Here is a 24,235-nt window from a genome sequence, read left to right as displayed (position 1 = left end):
TATAAATATTCCTTTACCTGCTCAGCCATCTCATTACCCTACAAGTAAATATTCTCAAGAAAGGGAGATTCCAGTTCTTCAGAGTGAATACTGCAAAACACAGCCATGGTTTCCCCTTCCTTCCCATGACTCAGCAAACCAGTAAAATGGAATCAGTAATTAAACCTCAGGGTCAAACTGGCCAGGGGCAGAGGGTTTATCAGTTGTTAGTTCTATGACCTCACTCATGATGAAAAGTAGAAACAAGAGTCATGTGGAGCCACTAAATAAAATATGGCACACAGCAAACAGCATAGGACTCAGAACACAGTGGGCACTCAGCATTGCATCATCATCATCATCATCATCATCATCATCATCATCATCAGTCTGGAATCTGGCAAGGTTATCTCCCAACTCTACCCACCATGTCTTTGTGGCTAGAAGACAAAAACTTGGGATGAACATAGTCCTATCAGCCAGTGGTCTGCTAAATAAGAGTCTGTGAAAAAAGAATGGGAAGCAGCTAGGAAATTTTCAGGAAGAGTATTTCAGGTCTCTTGATCAACTATTTTTATCAGTGACTTGGTTGGTGATTTATCACATTCCAAGACAATCTGACATATCTAGTATAACACCTAACATTCCTTGCTTCAGCCTTTCTCAGCTTCTTACTAAAAATGTCCATGAAAAAGCAACACATTATCAATATACCCAAAACTGGAAGGGCTGCTGCTGTGAAGATGCAGGACCGTTCTCAGGAGCAACATGAATTAAGCAGCTTGTACGCTGCTGTCTCCCAGTTCACACAAGCCTGATACAAGTTTATTTTATCGACCTGGTATTTGTTGATCACCTACAATACACTTAACACTGTGTTAGGATCGAAGGGTTTGTCCAGACAGTAAAGGAAATCCCTGCCTACACGGAATGACTAGATAGAGAGATGGCCATTAAAATGAAAATGATACAAATATATTATATATGGGGTGTGTGTGTGTGTTGTGTTGTGTTGTGTTCCTTGGTACTGGGTGCTATACAATAAAGTGGAGAAACAAAAGGAACATTGGCAGAGAGGATAGGGGTTGTGGTATTAATCAGAGTGCTCAGGGGAAGTCTCCCCACTGGGGTAAAATATAATCAACACTCTAGAAGAGGTCAAAGAAAGAGTTTCAGCTACACTGACACAGGAGAAAAAAATCTGGAAGAAATGCTCTAAGGGAGGAAGAAAAAAGTAGATAAGACCCATCTCTTTCCCTACCTGTCTCAAAATGAAAAAGATAAATGAATAAAATAAACTGCTATTTGGGGGTGTTGAACATCATAAAGCAGGCTCTTCATGGTGCTGGAAGATCATGGAACTTTTAGGAAATGGGGACTAGAAGAAGAGTGTTAGGTAACTAGGAACATGGAATGGTTTGCGTGTGAACATTTGGTAGGTTTTGTACAACCCCTTGGATCATTATCAAAAGAGCCCTCCTGTCTTCTCCCTTCCCTTCAGTTGAAGATGGAACCACATGATTCCATCATGATGTGTCACTGTCTACTGTCCTCATCAGGACCAAACCCAATGAGCTACCCACACTTGAACCTGGAACTACCGACACAGTAAACTAGTATTTTTGTTTTTTTTTTCTTCAAGAGTTAACTGCTATGGCTAGGTTTGTTTGAGTAATGCAAAGGCATAAAGCAGAGGGGTTTGTTTTAGAAGAGAGGAATAGTGTGAATATCAAATTTAAGGACGTTGGGCTGAGATATACCCCAGTGATGCAGTGCTTGCCTGGGCTATGTGGAGCACCATGGAGGAAAAAAGAAAAGGATCAAGAAAGGCCAAACTGCATAATATAAAGTTCGGTGGAAGTATGTAAAGAACTGGAGTTGGACTTATAATCTTTGGTGGAGAAAGTCTTAGCTTAGCTACAGGCTATGTCAAAGATACTTGCAAATTTTAGCAGACTTATTTAAGTCCAATTTAAGTCAACACTGAGAGTAGCTATTGATATTAAGAAGCAGAATTCTACATAATACAATATCCCAAATCAGAAAGTGGGCATTTTGCCTCTTTCTACGTAGTCGGTAAAATGTTGGAGTATAGTTGTCAGCCTTTGTTTCTCAGTGAAGAAGGGGATTAGATGAACGCAAACTGCTCAGTAGCCAACAGCCTGGCAGGGAAACACAGTTTCATGAGGCTGAAACTGAGACTCTGACAGGAAAAGAATGGAGTAGGGATAAGGATGTGTGTGAATGGTTATAACCCACAAATGAAACACTTTCAACCAGGCTCTTGGTTATTGTCGGTTAATCTTCACTATATCTAGAGGAATTATTTTTATTAATCCTTAGATTTCTTTCCCCTTTTTGAAGGGGAAAGGAATTATTTTTATTAACACTTAGATTTCTTTCCCCTTTTCCCATTTTTTAAGCTGAAGATTGAAATTCATAGATGTTAGGGAGAGACTAGCCTAGATTTGACTTGGCATCAACATATGGGGTCGGCTAACAAAGTATAGTCAACAGCCTCTCAGAAGGAAGGAACTCATCTTCCAGAAAGATTCACCATGAAAGAATGGCTTCATTTGCTCACCCTGCGAGAATGCCCTTGTCTGCTCCCTGACATGCTCACAGCCCTGTAAGCTGTCAGATGCTGGGCATCAGCTGAGGCCAGTTCTCCTTCATGTTCTCTTTCGTTTTGCTTTGCTTTGCCTTACTGTGTCTCGTTATGTCTCATTGGGTCTCACTGAGTAGCCCTGACTGGCAAGGAACTTGCTATGTAGATGAGGCTAGCCTCAAACACTCAGAGATCCACCCCCCTGCCTCTGCCTTGTGAGTACCATTGTTTTGTTTCAGCCTTTATTATCCTCACCTCCATGAGTTCTTCCTCCAACCTTCAAAATTAGTAAGTAATATTAGACAGCTATCAAGTGCCAGAGGAAGGAAGAATATAAGGCAAAGAGATAAGGAACATGATAAACAGGAGCTGGAGTCACCTCTACAGTGAGATGTGGTCATTCTGCTTCTAAGGACATACTTTTCTCTATTCCGGATGTAGTCAAATTCTTCTGAAAGATGAATTCTTCCCATGGAGAGAAATGAACAGGAAGGCCTGCCTGCAGAACGTTGGACTTGGTTTTCAGCTTTGTTCTTTCTTAAGCACCTCAACCTTTACACCCTTGCTCAAAACGTCCAGTGCTGTGGTTCGATATAAGATCCTCCACTTACTGTCATGATCCAGTTTAAACTAGTATTCAAGATCACTTTCTTAATTACCCCTAATGGGAATTGGGTTCTCCTTCTCTTATTTTGTTGGTACCACTCACAATCACAATGGCCAGTGTCTTTTTAAATTGTTCTATATGCCTGTCTCTCCACAACACCGATTCCCTCTAGGGAAGGAATTTTCCTTATGTTTCTGAATTCTTCCTCAGCACCCAGCACAAGCGTCAGACCTTGGGAAGAGTTCATCAGGCATTTGCTTGTCTCAGTTTTAACTCCACTTTCCTTTTGTGTCTAAAGGTTGCCTGATGTCTACACATCAACATTGCTGGAAGTTTATTTCCTGACCGATTAAAACCACGTTTGTGATGATTGCTGTAGAGCTAACTAATCCTAAATCAGTGTCTTGTCCTCCTCTCTGCCTTTGTGGACTTATCCTGACTCCGAATGTCTACCAGCTCTTTCCTGAGACAGCCCTCAGCCCACTGTCCTGTAGATGTGTGTATGCTTGTGTGTGCTCCTGTTTTCAAACTTCTTCTAATTATTTTGCATGTTGAAAATGATAAGACTTGAAACGGATTTAATTATTCCTGATATTTTCATAGATAGCTCAATGATAATTCAAAATCTACCCTCTGGAGCAAGTGATGACACCTGATAGTAAGTAGGTATGCCAGTCACTTTCAGGATTAGGAAATTGTTGGAATTTAATAGGGTAGTACAGGAAGCTCTGGAAGTTTTCTGATAGACACTCTGAATAAGCACGTAATGGAGAGGCTTCTTTTAGAGCTTATATAATTTAAAAAAAGCTAAGTAATAACCAACCACAAAGGAAATTCACTTAAATAATTCTGACATTAACAGATATTTCACAACATCAGAACAGACAGTGTACTTTGTATTTTTTTAATCTTACTCTCTACATCTTTCCACTTTTGTTCTTACTGAAACACATCATTTAGTAGTTCTTTCAGAAAAAAATCTGTAAACCATAAAGCAATATGATCTGTTTTTTGAAATATGACTTGTTTTGTCCTTGATTTTATATTACTTTTTCCTTGGTACTTTAAGAATATTTTTTCTCTGCTGTTTTATGGCATCTATTAACAGAAATCAAATGTCACCTTAACTGCCTCTCATTTGGCAGTAACCTGTTTTTTCCTCCATGTTTATATTTCAGCATTTTCACTATACACATCTAAATATGAATGCCCTGTCATCTAGCCATATCATCATATGATGGTTTTTAATCTGACAACTCTAACTATTCTGTCTAGATAGATGAATAGAACTCAGTCCCACCGTTGGAACAGCCCACATAGTCTCCAGTGGCAGGATATTTTCTATTACCTCTTTAAACTCTACCTTTTAAATTTTTCCAGGTGTTCTAGGTTGAATGTAAACTGCCCCCCTTGGGCTCAGGTGTTGGACTACTTGGTCTCCAGATGTTGGTTCAGATTTTGAAAGGTTGTGGAGTCTAAGAAATGGGTACAGCTGGAGGAAGTCTGTTGCTAAGGACAGGCTTTGGTAATTACAGGGGTCCAGTTCTGGCTGCAGCTGTGCTTTCACATCTAAGGAATGAGATCTTGGGGTGAAAAAGAAGCCACACAACAGACTTCTGTCACCGTAGATGGAGCCACCCACCACCATGCCTTCGCGACTGTGAGAAACTGTATCCCACGCACTGTGACCCAGAATGAGCCTTCCCAGAATGAAGTCACTTCTTCAAATACGCTGTCACAGTGACAAGAAAAGTAACAAATAGACCATAAAACCATTAGATGTAAGTCATAACATGGCATTCTGATCTTTCTCTTGATTTATCTCATACCTTAATGATCAGTGTGTTTTACATAGTGTTCGAAGTAGATTCCTTAACATTGTCATCCAGTTTATTGAATATTTTCTCTTCAAATTGTGCTCAGTAGGTGAAATGCTTTCTGCACAGAAATGAGGACCAAAGTTGGATCTTTAGCAGCCCATATAAAAAGCCAGGCACCCATTGATATTTTGAAGACAGGTCTCTTGATCTAAAACTAGGTGTAAATTGTCTTGATCATGGCTATGCATGTCCCTTTAGGTTTCTCTTTTGTTTGTTGACTGTCATTTACTAATATTTGTAGCTGCCCTTGAGGGAAAGAGTGCCCAAGTCAATCCTGCCTTATTGTGGTTTGTACTCTAGTTATCCTTGAGAAGTTCAGTTCATTTTCCCAGAAACTTTCCCTCTGCCTTTACTGATCTAGCTTGGAAACGTTACCTTCTAAGGTCTGAGTTCCTTGACCCTACAATCATGAGGCTGTTCATCAGAGAGAAACAACCACGTCTGGATTATATCCACAGAGGCTTTGATGCCAGTGAGCGGTGCCTATGTGTGCATTGGCCTCTGTAGCAACAGGCTGATGGCATCACTTCTCATAGTTCATTCACTGATGCTTCTATCTACCTAAATCCACGGAACCAATGAGAGAGAGCTACATGCCTCCTTCACTGAAAAAAGCTAGATTTCTTAAGCTCTGGGAAACTGTTTTGAATGAGCACACTAAAAAATTCAGAAGTTTGGGTTGTCCTTTGACTCAGTGAACTGAACATCCTGTGAAAAATCTGTTCCTTTGGTGAAGACTGAGAGTATATATAATCCTACTTGAAAAACAAGAATACAGGTATGTATTCAAACTGTATCAGGTTTGTTGAACTTCTGGTTTTACTTAGATTATGTTTATGCTGGCAAAGAGTTAGGAAAGCTAGTAGAATGTGGCTGCAAAATACAGTGTGTATTAGACAAAGACCCTGTAATTCGCTGATAGGAAAGCAAGCTTGTAACACATAGCAACAACTACCACTCTCAAACAGTATTTGTGAAAAAAAATTAAGAATTTACCCATGAGTTTTTCCTCTTGTTCCTCAAAATAAAGATATGTAAATTTATTTTTAGGGGTGACATAAAAGAGAAACAGGTATTAATAAAGAACAGAGACCAGGATTATAAACGCTCTGGTCCACGAAGCCCCACATTTGACTTTCAGTACAACTTCAAGCACATCATATAATTTGTCTACAAAGTAGAGATGCTAATATTTGCTGTGTCTTCAACAGATAAACACTCCTTGAATGAGGATTAAGACCACATAAATACAGAAGAATGATGTTTTTCCTAACGCCTTTCAAAGCCTACTAAAAATTTAATCCATTTGAAAATAATTGCTTAATTACATGAAAAGACATGAACACCTGAATAAAATAAGATTTCACACCCTGTGGGAGAATTCACATAGAGCTGTCCCAGGAATTTACAGAGGGAATAAATTGGACTCATAAACTTGGGGCCTTAGGTCAGGTATTATCTCCATCTAAAGCTTTTCCCAACTGTAAGGAAAAAATTTAGCCTTGTTTTATGAGATGAAAAAGTCATAAAACATACTGCCCTTACACAACTGAGTGACTCAGATTGCTCCTTCTCTCGGCAATTATCGTGTGAGCCACAGGAATCAAATGAATTCGGGGGATGCTGTAGGGCACTGTAAAATGCCAACGCAGTATTTGAAATGAAAAAGCTGACCACTGTCAGGTAGAGGCTTGTGTTATGAACAGAGCTAGCATTTAAAAAGGAGCGGGTCTCTGCCTACCTATTCATCACCCCTGTGTGCGCTGGAATGAAGGTGAGTCCATTCACAGAGGTTCACATTTGCTTTTTCTTGTTTTCTGAACTGCTTTTCTTTTAAAACCCATCTTCAAATGTCACTGATAGGTGATTATAATTTGTCAAATTCAGTGTTCTTTCCCTAAACCTATCTGCTTTGATGTCTTTGAAACATAGTCAAGTCTGCTTTCTAAAATTCACCCTGCATCTGCCTGGGCAAGACAATGCTAGCCAGGGTCTTAACTGAGAGTCACAGAGGCCACTCTTACATAGGCCGAGTCCTTCACTCCTTTACCCACCCATATTTCATTTCTACTATCATCCCTCCACTGAAGACTCTCAAAACTAGGGATCCCCAACTTCTCTCCAGTCTTTAAATTCACGTTTCTAAAAGCCCCAGTCTTTGAATTTACGTTTCTGAAAGCCTTCGCTATCATGCTCACCCATTATGCTCACACAGCTCTGAACACCTGCATGAGAACCACCCACCAACCCTGTAGATAACCATAGTGTTAACTCTTTGTGGAGTGCCTCCTGCAATCAGTTCTCTCTGGTTCGTGTTATTATTCTTGCTATCGTACATTGTCTCCAATGTTCTTTATTATTTACCCACAGTGGCCTCATAGCTACCTTGATATCAGCAGCTTTTTTGCCAGCCTGATGCATTGTAAGTCTCAAAAACATGATCTCATTTCTCCTACACCTGTAGTTTTATGTCCTCCAAATTCCACCACTTATTAGCCACTAGGTCACTGGGACATATTGACCCACTCTGACACTGTTGGTGTCTATTTTCAAGACCTTTCAACACGAGCTGCATGTCATGGGCTGAACCTCTTCTTATACTGAAGTCCAAACCTCCAGTGTATTTGGAGGCAGAGACTTGAAGAACGAGGTTAAAGGGACATAAGGGCTGGTCCCTGACCCAGTAGAACCAACGCCCTACATGAAGAAGAAAAGACTCGGAAGCATGTGGACACAGAAGGACACCTGGCAATGTCACAGCAAGAAGGAAGGCAAGTCACCTGTAACCAGGAAGTCCCGCAAGCACATGAGGCTACTGACACTAGATCTTTAGCCTTCAGAACTTTGAGAAAGGAATTTATGCTGTTTAGGCTACCCAGCCTGTGGATTTCTGTCACAGCATCCGAGGCCAACTCGTGCATCGTCTCTGCTAGGAAATCTTTCCGAATGTCTATCACCTCCTTCTGCATTGTTGCTGTGCCACGGGTTGAGTTTCTGTATCTAATAAACTAGGAGCAATGACTCGCTTATTTCCAGATTTTGAAATGTTTAATAAACATAATGAGATATCTTAGGCTTGTCCCCTAGTCTAAACACGAAACTTATTCACATTTCACACATACCTTACATGAGTAGGTGAAAGCTAATTGCAATTTTAGGACATCTGAGCTTGACTGTGACTTTTGACATAAGGTCAGGTATAGAATTTTCCATTTTGTGATATCACACTTAACTCAAAGCATTTCAGATTTTTTAAAGACGATTTTCTTTTTATTTTATCTGTGTTAGTATTTCGCCTGCATGTATCCACATACGTCATAGTTGAACACGCCCCATGGGGGCCAGAAGAGGGTCAGATCCCTAGAACTAGAGATACCTGTGGGTTGTGAACTGCAGTGTGCAGACCGAGAACAGATCCAGGGTCCCCTGCAAGAAGAGAAAGTGCTCTTAACCATTTAGCCACCTATCCAGGCCCCTGCATTTCAGATTTTTTTTTTTTACTTAAGGATGTTCAATCTGTGCTCTATTTAAATGTTTTCCTGTTTTGTTTTGTTTTGTTTTGTTTTGAAATAATTTCAGAATTGCTAAGTATCTCGGTAATGGTGTAGAGTTTTTAATGTATCCTGCCTCACCATCTCTTACTCATAACACATTCTGTAACCTGGAAACGAACTCTGGTACAGTCGTTTCTAATCTCAGTGGTTTTTCTCTAGTGTCCTATTCTGGTCCAGTATTACATGGACTCTTGCATCCCATATGGTGGCTCTGTCTCCTTAGAACACTCTAGTTTATGACATTCCAGCTCTTTCTTATTCATCGCGCTCTTTATGCTTTTTCAAGGTATAGAACAATTGTATGTGAAATGTTGTTGAAGTTCGTTTTTCACAGTGCTTTCTCCTGATCCAATAAAGCCCCCCCATTCTTAACAACAGGATTCAAAAGAATGGTTGGACTCGTCTTGATGTACCAAGGTGGTAGCAACCAGGGAACACGGTGCTATTTTATGTGACACCAACAGGGATCTAAGTTACGGCGATGTCTGCCAACTTTCTTCAGTATAAAGTTTCTATTTTCCCTTCAGAGTTCATAAATATCTAAAGACTGATACTTTTAAATTATTCAAAAATTAGTTAATTATATTTTTGCCCATTATTTAGCATCAATCTATAAATCTTGCCTTAAAAAATTATTACAGAAGTCTGCCTAATGGTGGTTCTTCTATTTTCTCATTTTTTAACATTTATTAAATGTCTTCTACTAAGGAATTACTGATGGTTTTTCTCCACTATTATGCAAAAGTTTAAATGAGTATAATCTTAAGGTTTTATTTTTTTTAGTTATAACCCAACACTATATTTATGATGTTGCTAAAATTATTCCAATTACAGCCTTTGATTTCAGACATCCTTAAATGTGGTTCATAATTCTTTTCTGTCTTCAATGCCAGCAATGGCTGATTAAGCCCTTTGCAAATTACATCGTGATGACTCTGACTCCACTGCCCCTCTGCATTCACAATGACAGGAGTACACTGGACCCACAGATAATTCAGGACAATCTCCATATTTTAGGGTCAAATGATTAATAACCATAATGCACCTGAAATTGTAATTTCTCCTTGACATGTAATTTTGCAAGCTCAAGTTCCTGAGGTTAGACCATGTATGGGGGTAGAAGTGTTGAACATCATTCTGTTTGAACAATGTTTATGAACACTTATGTCTCTGATTCTAATCCTGTATCTCAGGGCTGTTGTACACTTTTTGTATACTGTGAAGATGTGTCTCTGCCTAAGGTGCCTTCTAATTGGTTTAATAAAGAGCTGAATGCCAATAGCTAGGCAGGAGAGACTAGGCAGGACTTCTGGGAAGAGAGAGGAACTCAGGGTTTTTTGCCAACCAGACACAGAGGGAGTCCGACATACAGAATGAAAGAGAGGTAAAGAGCCACATGGCAGAACATAGATTAATAGAAAGTGGTTAATTTAAGTTATAAGAGCTAGCTGAGAATAAGCCTAAACAAAGGCCAAGCTTTCATAATTAATAATAAGCCCCAGTGTCATTATCTGGGAACTGGCAGGACAAAGAAAGTCTGGCTACAAAGGGCTCACCCCAGTCTCCTCCTTTTCTTTATTTCTGTTTCTTTCTCTGACTGTGAGAAGTATGGATCTCATTGTCTGTGATGTATTTACTTATCTGTTCAACTTATTGAACTTTAAAGAAAACACATTAAATTCTGTCAGAATTGCTGACTCATACTCTGTGAGAAGCAAACTTCACAAATACAGCATAGTATCCATACCCATTCTTTTTGTTTCGTCTCACTGTATTAAACCAAGATAACGTTTCCCAAAGTCAGTGTTTCGTTTCCCACCTCCTCTGTTGTAGTTGTTACTCATTTGTAGGAGAGTTAAACACACACACAACTCTATTCACCTTTGGGAGGCTTCTCCACATCAAGGTTGCTTTTGACAGTTTTGTGTGGATTTCCTTGTAAACATACCCTGGCTAGAATATCAGTTACATCATATGTAAGTAATAGAGTTTTCTATTGATGAAGAGACCACTGCACAAAACCAGCTCAATAAATAATTCCTTCCTACAGAGATTTCAAAGTCATAGACTGTAGACCAAATACAACCAATAAATCAAATTTTAAGTCAATATTTTCCAGTATTGAGCAAGTATCTTTTTAACTTCAAGAGACTACTTATAAAAATACTAATATTCATTGCACTCCCCCCTAAAATTGAAAGGACTAGATTAGAACTCTACACTCACATTTGCAGATGGCAGGAAATGGACAAAACTAAGAAGTGACTGCCTGCCTGAGACTAATTAAAAACTCTTCAACCAAACATCTTCCCTACTTCCTGGCCCCGCCCATTTCCTTCACTGTCTTCCAGCCTAGGATCTAATGCATTCATGGCCAACCATCTCGAGTCTGGTGTGAATGCAACTGAGTAGCAAGTTCAGGTTAGATTAACATATTAAAACTATAGGACCACCTACTAATTATTTTTAAAGTATAGAAAAATTTTCTAAATACATTACGGACAATACATTATTAAATTCTATAAACACCTCTATGAGGGAAGCAAAATCCTCCTGTTTTACTAAGGAGAAAACAGAGACTCCAAGAAGTTAACTTAATGAAGAATGACAATTTGATCAGGGATTCACTCCTTAAAAAAAAAAAAAAAAAAAAAAAAACGCCAGATGGTAACAACAGATGGGCGATAACATCCAGGCAATTAGAAAAGTCTGTGCAAAGAAAGAACATAGAAAAATTGGAAAAGATGAAAAAAAGAAGAAAACTTGCAGAATAGTAAAATGTACAATAAAGAAAGAGAATAGGAGGATAAGAAGGCAGTTACAAGAACAGTCAGCAAGGAGAGCAAAGTCCTAACCAGAAACTATCAAACACAAAACAGCAAAACTATCAAACAGCAAAAAAGACCAAAGTGTAAAGGAGGCTGTGAAGCCGTCAGACCCCAGGCAGCCATTGTAGGGTGAGGACGGTCCACACAGACTCCCCCGGTCCACAGCCAAGAGCTCATAAGGCAACTTCATATAACTGATATACCTAGTTATTTTGCTTCTAATGTGGGTTGTCTAAAATAAATCCTTGAGAAGCCAATGGGGACAGGCACAACAGAGATGCCTCTTGCCTGTTGGCTGACTGCCAACACTAAACCTAAGTCAGTCTCTCTTTCTCTCTCCATGTGCCACATTTGGACACTGAAATCCTTTCTCTGGTTGCAGTAAGGGCTAAGTGTCTTTACTCTCGGACGGTGCACTAAAATAAAATGATAACAAAAAATCAGTTGGAGAGAAATTGCACAAGCTTATTACATTCACAGAGACAATCACACAGCATTACTACCCACCAGCCCAACATGACTTAAAAAGTCATGTATATTTTTCACTGTAGGGAAGGTGGAGACAGCGGATTGTCAGGGAATCATGCTGATGTTTCGGAAACTCAGTAGGCTTAGAAACACACAATGGCCTAGAACAAAGTCTATCGAGCATTGTCAAGCACACAATGATTCTAAGTGATTTTCTGTGGGACAAAAATAGAAGACCAGGGTGTGACAGAAGTCTGCTGGCTGTGCTGACATATTTCACTCTTTTTCCTGTGTAGCGAAGTTAAGGAAAGCTCAGGGAAGGGATGAGGAAGAGTCACTTTGTCTTCGTTGAGTCAGGTAAGAACTCAAGAAGCCTCGCCTTGAGCTTAGGAGAAGGACAAGACACAAAGCAAAGGCAGAAGAGATTTGGATTCTGACTAGAAAGGCTCTTCATTTCATTAAGATAAAGTCGATCAGAGTAAAAAGCAACATATTTTTGGAGTATTATATTTCAGAGCCCAACACCATTGTTTTGTGGCTAGTCTTGGGAAATGTGAATAAGCATCTGTTCACCTCAAACAAGTCACTGGAAACTGATCAAAGAAGTGAGTCTACCCTGGTCTGTCTTAGTGAGCAATGAGCTAGGGTTACTCAAAGGAACATGGATGGGGCCAAGGTATCTGCATCACTGAAAAGTCCACCACAGCAGGGGTGGCAACATGGAAAAGCTCTATCACTGTTCCCTGCACACAGTCTCAGCTCAGTCATATCTCTTCACCTAGGAACTGTTACTGCTAATATAACTTATGTGGGGTGGGGGCTGTGGGGGCTTGTGAATCTTAAAAGTTTTAGGAACTTCCTGCACCTGATAGCTTTTGTCTTATTCCCTGAGTCTTAGCAGCTTCCCTGAACTATGGAATGTTTTCATCTGAAGGAAATTGCTGAGCAATAATTGCCTTGAACATCATCTGCCATAGCAGTGCCTCCCCATGTGCACCCTCAGCCCACCATAGCACCTCTCGGGCAACTGGCTTTGCTCGTCAGCACTGACAGGTCCGCACAGGGGCAGGTTGCCAACCACCCTAACTTAAAATATTTGTTTTTACAAATTCATCCCTACAGAAGGTACTAGAAGGAAAACTCCAACTCAAGAAGTTAACTACACCCACAAAAACACAGGCAATAGATAATCTCACACCAGCAAAACCTGAAGAAAGGAAACACACACACACTACCACCACCATCACTACCACACACACACTACTACTTTATATATATAAAGCCAGACAGTGGTAGCACATGCCTTTAATCCTAGCACTCGAAAGGCAGAGCCAGGTGGATCTCTGTAAGTTCAAGGCCAGCCTGGTCTGCAGAGCGAGATCCAGGACAGGCACCAAAACTACACAGAGAAACCCTGTCTCGAAAAATCAAAAATAAATAAATAAATAAATAAATAAATAAATAAATAAGATGTATTTTATATTATATATTATATAGAATAATACAAAAATAACAGGAATTAACAATCATTGATCATATCTCTCAGAATCAATGGACTAAATTCTCCAATAAAAAGACACAGGCTAACAGAACAGATATAAAAACATGATCCATCCTTCTGCTGCATGCAAGAAACATACTTCAACACAAAAGATAGACATTACCTCAGAGTAAGAGATTGGAAAAAGATTTTCCATGCAAATGGACACAAGAAACAAGAAGGTGTAGCCATTCTAATATCTAACACAATAGACTTCCAACCAAAATTAATCAAAAAAGATGGAGAAGAGTATTTCATACTCATCAAAGGAAAAGTCCACTAAGAGGACATTGCAATTCTTAACATCTATGCCCCAAGCACAAGGGCACCCACGTTTGTAAAAGAAACATTACTAAAGTTTAAATCACTCATGATGAACCTTAAACATTAATTTTTGGAAACTGCAATACTTGACTCTCACCAATGGACAAGTCATTGAGACAAATGCTAAGTAGAGAAATAATGGAGCTAACAGATGAAATGACTAAAATTGACCTAACATATCTACAGAACATTTCACCTAAACACTAAAGAATATATCTTCTTCTCAGCACCTCATGAAACATTCTTCAAAATTGACCATATAAAATCAGTCACAAAGAAAGTTTCAACAGATAAAAGATAATTAGAATTACCTCCTGTACCTTATCACACCACCAAGGATTAAAGCTGGAGTTCAACAACAAGCCTACAAACTCACTGACACTGCACAACTCTCAGCTGAATTACCACTGGGGCACAAGAAATAAAGAAATTAAAGACTTCCTGGAATTCAATGAAAATGAATGCACAACATACCCAAACCTATGGGGCATAATGAAAACAGTCCTAAGAAGGAAGTTCAAAGCACTAAAAGTGCTTTCATGAAGAAATTAGAGAGATAACATACTAGTGGGATCTAACAACACACCTGAAAGCTCTGGAACAAAAAGAAGCAAACACACACAAATAATCAAACTGAGGACTGAAATCAGTAAAATAGAAACAAAGAGAGAAATACCAAGGATCAATGAAACAAAGAGTTGGTTTTTGGAGAAAACCAACAATGTAGACAAACCCTTATCCAAATTAACTAAAAAGCTGAAAAAGAATAACCAAATTAACAAAATCAGAAATAAAACAGGGTACATAACAACAGACACAGAGGAAACCCAAAGAATCATTAGGTCATACTTCAAAAACCTATACTCAAAAAAAAAACTGGAAAATCTAAGAGAAATAGACCATTTTCTCAATAGATACCACTTACAAAAGTTGAATCAAGGTCAGTTAAACAGTTTAAATAGACCTATAACTCCTAAGGAAATAGAAGCAGTCATTAAAAGTCTCCTAACCAAAAAAGTCCAGAGCCAGATAGTTTTAGCACAGAATTTGACCAGACTTTCAAAGAAGAACTAATACTAATAATCCTAAAATTATTCTACAAAATAGAAACACAAGTAAGATTGCCAAATTCATTTTATGAGACCACAATTACCCTAAGGACCCAAATCACACAAAGATTTAACAAAGAAAGAGTTACAGACCAATTTCCATCATGAACATTGATGCAAAAATACTCAATAAAATACTAGCAAACTAAATCTAAGAACACATCAGAAAGATCATCCTCCAATATCAAGTGGGTTTCATCCCAGAGATAGGGGGATGGTTCAACATATAAAAAAATATGCTGTCAATATAATCGACCACATAAATAAACTGAAAGAAAAAGCCCATATGATCATCTTATTAGATGCTGAAAAAGCCTTTGACAAAATCCAACACCCCTTCAAGATGAAAGTCTTGGAGAGACCAGGGATATAAGGAACATACCTAAGCATAATAAATGCAATGTATAGAAAGCCAATAGTTAATATCATATAAATAGAGAGAAATGATGCCTAATGATATTCTGCTATACTCATAGATTGGTGCTTAGCCCAATTGCCCTCAGAGAGGCTTCACCCAGCACCTGCTGGAAAAGATGCAGAGACCCACAGCCAAACATCAGGCTGAGCTTCGGGAATCCTGAGCAACAGGGGAGAAGATTATGGGAGCCAGAGGAGGCAAGGTCACCACAAGAAAACCCACAGAATCAACTAACCTGGGCTCATAGGGGCTCACAGAGACTGAACCACCAACCGGAGAGCTTGCATGGGACTGACTTAGGCTCTCTGAACATATGTTACAGTGGTGTAGCTTGGTCTTCTTGTGAGACTCCTAAGAGTGGGAGCAAGGGCCATCTCTGACTCTGCTAACTTCTTTTGAGACCCTTTCCACCTACTGGGTTGCCTCATCCAACCTTAATAGGAGAGGAGGTACCTAGTCTTACTTCAACTTAATATGCCAAGTTTTGTTGATATACGTGGAAGGCCAGCCCTTCCTGTAGAGAAAGGAGGAGGAGTGGATGTGGTAGGGAGGAGGTTGGGGGAGAGACTGGGAGGAGAGGAGGAAAGGAGGGGAAACTGTCATCAGGCTGGAAAAAAAGTTAACTAATTAATGAATTAATTAAGATATTTGTTTTTCTTTCTTCTTACTCCAGTCCCAGGATAATTAATTTATACCTGATGAACCAGCCTGCCTCCATCTTATGCTTAAAAGCCATCTTATGGGGAAGACAAGCGAGGTTCGTTCCTGTTTATGATTAAAACTCTGTTTCTCAAGGATTGGGCTGTGCCCCACCTGTAGCCTTAACTATAAATGATTCTATACTTCCTGTTCCAGGAAATGGCAACCATGTCTTTGTTTCAAAAGTTGTTATAACCATCTTGTAACCCTACCTTTGTTTCAAAAGGTTATTATGACCTCCTGTTGTTATAATTACCTTGTTATGACCACCTTATGACCTTGACGTCATGTTATTGTTTCAGAAGGTCCTTATGATTAACTTGTTGTGCTTATGTTCTGCTCCTGTTACCCACCCAATTCCCCATTTGGAAACTCCCCACCCCTGAACTATAAAAACCTTGTCTTCTTCATGGCCAATACTGAGCTCTCAAACCCCACCTTAGAGGGATGCAGCCTGTGTATGCAAATAAAAAGACTTGTTTAAATAATTGCTTCCTTTAATTAATTTGGCCATGATGACTTGGGTCGCTGGTCTTTCCCCTCCCATCTTTGGGGCTGATGCATCCTGCAAAGCACATTTCTTCAAGAAACTTTCCCTCTTCTAAGAATTCTCTCCTGACTACAAAGTTTATGGGATTTTAAACAACTTGAAAACTCTCATTATTTCTACGAATTGCCCCCATCATATCTTTCTCCAGAGATAACAGGGATTCAATCAGTACTTTGGGAGGAATTAATAGAATAATAAGGTAGAGAGGATAATTTTTAAGAAAACATGAATTATTTTCTATTTAAAACATTTTCCCTGGCAGTTTCTGACAGCAATGCCTTTAATAAACACTCTTAGGAGAGAAAGAGTAAAAATAGGTCCTGTGTGAATTCTGGTCTACTTTTCCATTCCTCCTCCACCATAGCAAAAGTCTTTGTAGCAGAAGTAAGTGCGGCTGAGAAAAGATGAGCTTGATGAGCAAGTGTCCAGAGAGCACCGTTTCTCTTCGGTCACTGAGTTTCCAAACCACATCTCCTGGAGCACATTGCTCTGAACTGTGCTTTAGAGCCATGAATATCCGCATTTCTGCAACCTCTGGTGCCATCCCCAGGGAGCTGGTCTCTCTCCACTACTCACCTCCGTATGGATTCTAGGCCTGTCTCTCTCTTCCTTAGCTCTCTCTTTGGACACTTTTCATCTGCCCTGGAGGAGGGCAGGGCAGGTTGCTTGAAAGTTCCTTATGGTGATATTTTATTTGTACTGAAATGTGATTTTATTTGTATGTTAATAAATAAAGTTTCCTGGGGGTCAGAGCTAATAACAAGACATCACAGAAGCTGGGTGGTGGTGGTGGTGGTGGTGGTGGTGGCGGCGGCAGGGGTGGCGCACACCTTTAATTCCAGCACTTGGGAGGCAGAGCTAGGCGGATCTCTGTGTATTCAAGGATACAGCCAGCATGGAGACACACACCTTTAATCTCAATACCAACCATAGAAGACCTGGAGGTCTGTACAGACAGGCAGTGACTAGGTGGTCATGTGGTTGTGTTTACAACCAATGAGAAGGCAGAACAGAAAGTCTTTATAAAGACAAACACACAGGAAGTAGGTCTCTTGGCTGAAGAGGATAGCTGCAGGGTGAAGGGTAAGGCTCTTAGCTCTGACCTCTTGGGCTTTCATCTTTGCATTGGTTCTGTGTTTCTTATTGAGTAAGACGTTTACTTCTACAGTTCCTGTTGTGCCCAGGCTTGCTCCTAGTCTCTTGGTTGAATTCAGTCCCTCTTTCATTTTCTAAATGCTTCCTGTAAGCTAGGCATTTGTGTGGTCATTGGGGAGACAAAGATGACTACAATCTATAGCACAGTCAGTTCTTAAGAAATGGCAAAAAATAATAATAATAATAATCTTCACTTAAGCCCGAGATCTCAGGGCAGTTGCTTGTGGGGACAGATGTCTATGCTAAAGACCAAGTAAAAGTCCGATGACGAAAGTAAAATAACAAAGGAGAACATCCCAAATAGGAAATGACCTTAGCAAAGGTACAAATGAGTGACAGGAAAGGATGAAAGACTTCCACAGTCACCCAGATTCATTAGAAGCTCCAGATAGAGGCAGACAGTGCAAGAAGGAGGCAATAGAGGTGAATGGAGGTGAATGGGACCAGTCATAGATGCCTGTGTTCATCCTTCTAGAGGAACTGGTACCAAGAAAGAGAATCAAAGCTGAAGCTCTTGTCCTCACTTTGTAAACAGGAAAGGAAGGGCCAGATGACTTCCTCTTCCTCTCTGCAGGTGTAAGAATCTACTTTTAGGTCTTTCCTTTCAGCATACTGTGACAGGGCAAGACAGTACAGAGGTTCCTCCATCTTGTATTCTTGCTGAGGTCACTTTAGGTTTAACTAGAACATGGTCTCCTTGATGGAGAATCCCATGGAAAACTGCTCAACTCTATTCTAGGAACCCAGGTCAAGATGCCCCAGCTAACTTATAGTAGCTTCTTGTGAACACCTCTTCCCACCCCCAAAGCTAACTGCTTATCTTAGCTTCTGTTAAACTGCTTGCTTGTGTGAAGCTCCCCCTGCAGCTACAGAGTAAGACACCAGGATGTGGTTTTCATTTTTAAAAGCCCCTTAGTCTAAACGCTCAGGGCTACACTTTGGACCTGAATACCTGCATATAGTCCCAGCCAACTGGAATAAAGACTTTCAGTTGGCTATAAACTGTGTCTGCATGGTCATCTCTGGTGGGCTCCCCATAGCAATACCAGAGCACCTTGTTGTGATTGAATTATTTTCCTCCTAATTCATATGATCAAGTTCTACTCAGAGAAAAGCTTTATTTGGAGAGACAGTCTTTAGACATAATTAAGTTAGAGCAAGGACACTAGAGTGGGTCAATATGCATTGTGTCCTTCTGAAGGGAAGGCCATGTGGAGATATGAGAGAAGCCGGACATCTGAAGGCCAATGGTAGCCAAGGAAGGTAGTCAAATCCTTCCCTCAAAGTCCTTAGAAGGAAGCAACCCTAAGACAGCTTCATCTCAGCACTCCAACCTCCAGAGCTCAGACAGAACATTAGGGCACTCCATTTGTGGTACTTCTTGTCTTCAGGAAACTCCTGTCATCAATGTAAGGATTTCCTTCAGATGCTCTTCATCCTTACTCTTCCGCCACCCTCCAAAAGGAAAAGGATCCCACATATGTACATTACAGATCTTAGAGTTTCATTTCATTTGCCTTCTTTTAACATCAGTGGGTAATTTCATCTCCCGAGGTTAGATGCAATGTAGGAAAAAAACCTCTACAATTTTCAATCCCATAATAATCAAGTTCTATAATCACACACAAAAGAGAGAAGTACAAAAGAAAACCAGTGCTGAGCCCTCTTATAAAGCAAGCACAAAGGCAGAAGATGGAATTGGCCACATGCTGTCATTAGCTGAGGCAGCCGAGGCTCCTTTGTAATCTCAGCAGCTATTCCACAATCTTTTCACTCACAGTGATGAACTGAACTTTTGATAAAAGAAAATATTTGATCTCCTTTTAGCCAAAAGTCTTCCCTTCATGAACCCATTTAATATTCCAGAAGGATTTTCTTCCCTTTGAAGAAACATAAGTTTGACATTCTAAAGGCATTCGGATTTTAAAGCCTACAAAAAGATTTTTTTGGAGAGTCCCTGGCAAAGTACTGACTCACCCCTGTGGCTCAAAGGTTCAATTATGACAGACATTTTGTTCAGAATAGCATTTCTACCTCTTAACCTTCATCTAAATAATGTCCATTTCTTTTTCACTGTGATGGAGTTCAAGCCCTTGAAATACGCTGAAAAAGTTGTGAAAGGCACTGGAGGAGTAGCTCAGTGGGGAAAAATACTCGCTGTGAAAGTCTTACAACCTGAGTTCGATTCCAGCAACCCATAGTAGAAGGGAGAACCAACTTCCAAATGTAATTCTCCAACCTCCACCTGTGCATCCTAAGACATGGGAACAGAGCACACACACACACACACACACACACACACACACACACACACACACACACGGAATAAAAGAAAGTCTAAAAGTTATAGAACAGACGCAATTATACTTCTTTTATTCTTTTTCTGGATGTTAAATATTGCCCTCCCCCCAAAGAAAATAAATAAATAGAACTGCTAGTTTTCCAAGTGGAAAGCAGAGGTGAATGGCTTTAATTTCCTCAGAGACTGAATGGGTACCTGGCACATACATCTCTTTTATCATGATGCTCTTTTGAAACAAGAAATAGACATTTAAAAAACTGATGCCATAAAAACACAAGGTGAGGAAATGATCTCCATGTTGACGATGGGAGCTCTCTTTACAAACTATTTACAGTGCCCGGAGAGATGGATCGAGGACCCCTCAGACGGCAGCTGGTCTTTCTTGCAGGTGAAAAAGACCATGGAAAAGTGATTTCAAGTGCCTTCAAAATTGGCTCCATCTGGCAAGTAACACAAAGAGTTATGCTGACTCAATTGCTAGAATTTTTCCCTTCTGACCAAGAGTGAAATCCACATGAATAAAGAGTGAAGTTGACAAAGATGTCATTTTATACTGTGGTTGAGAACAAAGGATGGAAGGACCTTCAGTCTCGTGGGAGCTAGGGTTCTTTGTGAGCAATAACTGGCTGCATAACTAAGCAGAAAGGGAATGGACAAAAAGACTATGGGGGGGGGACAAAACAGGGAAGGGCCAGGAAGGAAGGACGGAGTCCCTCCAGTCACCCAATCAACAAGAAGGAAGGGGCTCTTTATCTGGTCATCACCACTGTATGAGCCAGCTCCAACTGCTTGTCCCTCTAGACTAAGTCCAAGGTGACTCTGATGAGCCTTTCTCTGCTGTCCACTTTGAAGAGAGAAGACCCTTCACACAAGCCGGCTCACGGTGGCAGAGGTAATATTCCCTAGAGAAACTGGGCAGCTTTAAGAGAAGAAAGTCCTGGTATGGATGGTCAGTTTCATAAAGTAAAGCAGAAGAGTGAACAGCTAGCCATCCTCCACAAGCAAGCGCACAGAACAGGCAAATGTACACCATGTGTATTTTTAAGAAGAAAATGTGTTCAGACTTTGCATCTCACTTAATTCTGACTTTATGTGAACTTTTAAAAGCCCAACCAGTGACAAATGAACAAAGACAATTTGATAGAAATATATCATAGAATATGAGTCAGAAAAAGAATGAAACTCAGTGCTGTGACAATATGGATGGGACTGGAAATCACCGTTATATGAAATATGTCAGATCCAGAATGACAGGTACCACATGAACTTGCTTGTATGTGAAAGCCAGAAAGATGGTCTTATAGAAGGAGAAAGGGTGGTCATGAGAAGCTGAGGAGTCGGGCAAGGGGTGGGGGGAGAAAAAGATGATAGAAGATTGATCAATAAAAACTGAGTTACAGGGGCTGGAGAGATGGCTTAGAGGTTAAGAGCAGTGGCTACTCTTCCAGAGGGCCTGAGTTCAATTCCAAGCAACCACATGGTGGCTCACAACCATCTGTAATAAGATCTGGTGCCCTTTTCTGGCCTGCAGGCATGCAGGCAGGCAGAACACTGTGTACATAATAAATAAATATATCTTTAAAACTAAAAAAAAAAAACTGAGTTACAATTAGATAGAAATGAGAAGTTCTGTTGTGCTATTGCCCAGCATAATTACACAAAGTGATAATTTTCTATATATTTCACTACGCTAGAACAAGTTTGAATGTTGTGTTCATCAATTCTGATGGAATATTATAATGAAATATGTGGGAGGTTAACTGGAAGGAGGAGAGAAGGCTGGAGATGCAGCCCAGCATAGTGCATTGCCCAGCATGTGCAAGGCCTTGGATTCAATCCCAACGCCGCATGCACGTGCATGCGTACAGGAACTCTCTCTCTTTCTCTCTCTTTCTGTGTGTGTGTGTCTGTCACACACACACACACACACACACACACACACACACACACACACACACACGGAAGAACAGATTAGTTATGATCATAGTTTTAGGGGTTTCAGTCCGTAGGTATCTGGCTCCCTTGTTTCTGGGCATGAGAGGCAGTGCACAGCTGAGTGGGTTGTCAGTTCCTGGGGCTAAGAAGAAGAAAAGTAGAGAAAAAGAAAGGGGATAAAATGTACTTTCCAAGGACACACCCTTCTCCTAGCTGAAATTTTCACCATCTCCCCACGCCATTAACAAATGACTCCATCAGTGGATGAATTCCTGGATGAAGTTGGAACTGTCATCACCCAATCATCTCTGGACACTGCTGCTTTGAGGACAAACATTCACCTCGTGAGCATTCATAGGTGTGGTGATATTGTGTTCCCCAAAATATCGTGCACCCTAATAAACTTATCTGGGGTCAGAGGACAGGACAGCCACTAGATATAGAAGCCAGAAAATGGTGGCACACACGCCTTTAATCCTAGCATTCCAGAGGCAGAGATCTGTCTGGATCTCTGTGAGTTCAAAGCCACATTGGAAACAGCTAGGCGTGGTAACTAGAGCCTTTAATCCCAGGAAGTGATGACAGAAAGCAGAAAGGTATTTAAGGCGTGAGGATGAGGAACTAGATCCTGGTTAAGCTTTTAGGCTTTTGAGCACAGTTCAGCTGAGATCTATTCTGGATGAGGATTTAGAGGCTTCCAGTCTGAGGAAACAGGATCAGCTGAGGGATTGGCAAGGTGAGGTGGCTGTGGCTTGTTCTGCTTCTCTGATCTTCCAAGGTTGACCCTAGTATCTGGCTCCAGGTTTGTTTTTATTAATAAGACCTGTTAAGATTCCTGTTACACAGAGGTTATTTCAGATCTAGCCAGTAACTAACATGTTCTCTTTAAATATGAATACTGGAGAAAAGAGATCTTTTCAAACTGATCTGAACATGGTACAAAAGATCTATATTTGCAAACATAACATAGTTCTACACAAATGAAAACAATGCTTTGTCTTTAATATATCAATTTGAAAATGTGATTTAAAATATTGCTTGTTAAATCTGCAGTTACAGTTTTTACCTTTTGATATGCTCAAAACACAGCTATCTGCTGAACTTTACAATTACAAATAATCACAGACATATTAAAAATTATCTAGATACAGTTTAGAAGGCTTATTATCTAAAAGCCAAGGGAGCAGATAGATATACACACACTCTCCAAATGATACTTCAGGGGCTAACAAGATGGCTCATCGGGTAAAGGCTCTTCTCACTAATTCGAGCTCTGGATCCCACATGATAGAAGGATAGAATTGACTCCTTTGGGTTGTCTTCTGGGCTCTGCATGTGTGTCATGGCACAGGCACTCACATGGTCATAAAAATAAGTAAATCATAGAGTCTGGAGAGATGGCTCAGTGATTAAGAGCATTTGCTGCTCTTTGAAAGAACCCAGCATCCACCTAGCAGCTCTCAGAAGTCTATAACTCAAGTTTCAAGGTATCCAATACCTCTTCTGACCTACACAGACACCAGGCTCACACATGGTACACATGCACATGGGCACAGAAAACATTCATATACACAAAATAAATAACTAATTTTTTATTTTATTTATTTATTTATATTTATTATTTTATTTATAAATTTATTTAGTGTGTTCTCAATCCTCCTAGGAAAAACTACTTCACAGAACACTTCCTAGTATTCTGGTTCATATATATCTATACACAAATACATATATATGTGTGTAATGATAACAAAAGAAAAAGAGGCCATCAAGTTGAGAGGAGGAGTAAGGAAAGGGTTCTAGGGCAGGTAGCTGGGAGGGTCAGGAGGGAGGAGAGAAAGTGATTTATTCTATTTCAATTAAAAAATAAACCCTGAGGGGGAAGAGTTTATAGTTAACTACTGAAACATTTGATATTTATGAATACTCAACTGCAGAATATACCAATTTTAATTTTTAAAAATATACTAAATAGACAACTCAACTCAATAGATAGTTGACACTACCTCTCTTCCAAATTCTGGGTTTTCAAATGGCACAAATGCCACCTCCAACCCCTTCAGAGTCTAGAAGAAGACTGGTGATAAGTAAGTGTGACGTCATGTAGGGAACAATGACAGAATTGTGTGCAAGATGCACAGATAGAAGAGAAGGTTTGGGAGGAGTCGCCGCCTTTATCTTGACTTTGAAGAGTTAGAAGTGACTCAGAGGACAAAAATTTGCTAACCAGGAAAATAAATAACAAGTCTTGAAACATTAACAAATATGTAAAAACAAGAGGA

Source organism: Peromyscus eremicus, chromosome 13, assembly GCF_949786415.1.
Source record: "Peromyscus eremicus chromosome 13, PerEre_H2_v1, whole genome shotgun sequence".
Classification (NCBI taxonomy): domain Eukaryota; kingdom Metazoa; phylum Chordata; class Mammalia; order Rodentia; family Cricetidae; genus Peromyscus; species Peromyscus eremicus.
Note: the sequence above shows the minus strand (reverse complement) of the source record.